Genomic DNA, 675 nt, shown 5'->3' on the forward strand with positions numbered 1-675 from the left:
TGCCACCATGGGGGACCCTGATTGTTTAAAAGGTGAGGCAGCTTATGTGTCTCCTGCCGCACAAGCAGTAGCACCTCCACAGTACTTTGACCAAGTACGCCTCTGTGCGTTGAGGGTTGTCTCCTCAGTGCCTTCTAAAGAAGGGGACAAACAACTAAAACCCGTCATACAACGTCCCAATGATCTTTTCACTGACTTCGTTGCCTTTGTTCAAGAAGCAGTGGCCTGGAAAGTATCCCATGCTGGAGCCTGAGATGTGCTAATCAAGAGGCTAATATGGGAAGGGGCTACACAGGAATGCAGAAAAGCCATTGCCCCTGAACGAAATATGGAGATCACTGACTGCATCCTATCTACCAAAGATTTGGGGTCATCAACTCATGCTGAGTATCCTTGCACCTCCTTTAGCCTCTATGACTGTCAGTGCTCCCGCGCCCCCTAATGGCAGAATGGGAAATCGACCTTGTTGGGGATGTGGCAGAACTGGTCATTTTATAAAGGATTGCCCATCACTCTGGGGCTCACCCAAAAGAAAACAACCTCCTTCTGTATGTCGTAAATGCAAAAAGGGTTTTCATTGGACCTCTGAATGCTGCTCTACGACTCAGCCTTTCAACTAAATCAGCGGCAGTCCTCAGCCCCGACCCCAATAGGACAAAGGCAACAGCCACCACC

Source organism: Dipodomys spectabilis, unplaced genomic scaffold (assembly GCF_019054845.1).
Source record: "Dipodomys spectabilis isolate Male_0828 unplaced genomic scaffold, ASM1905484v1 ptg000435l, whole genome shotgun sequence".
Classification (NCBI taxonomy): domain Eukaryota; kingdom Metazoa; phylum Chordata; class Mammalia; order Rodentia; family Heteromyidae; genus Dipodomys; species Dipodomys spectabilis.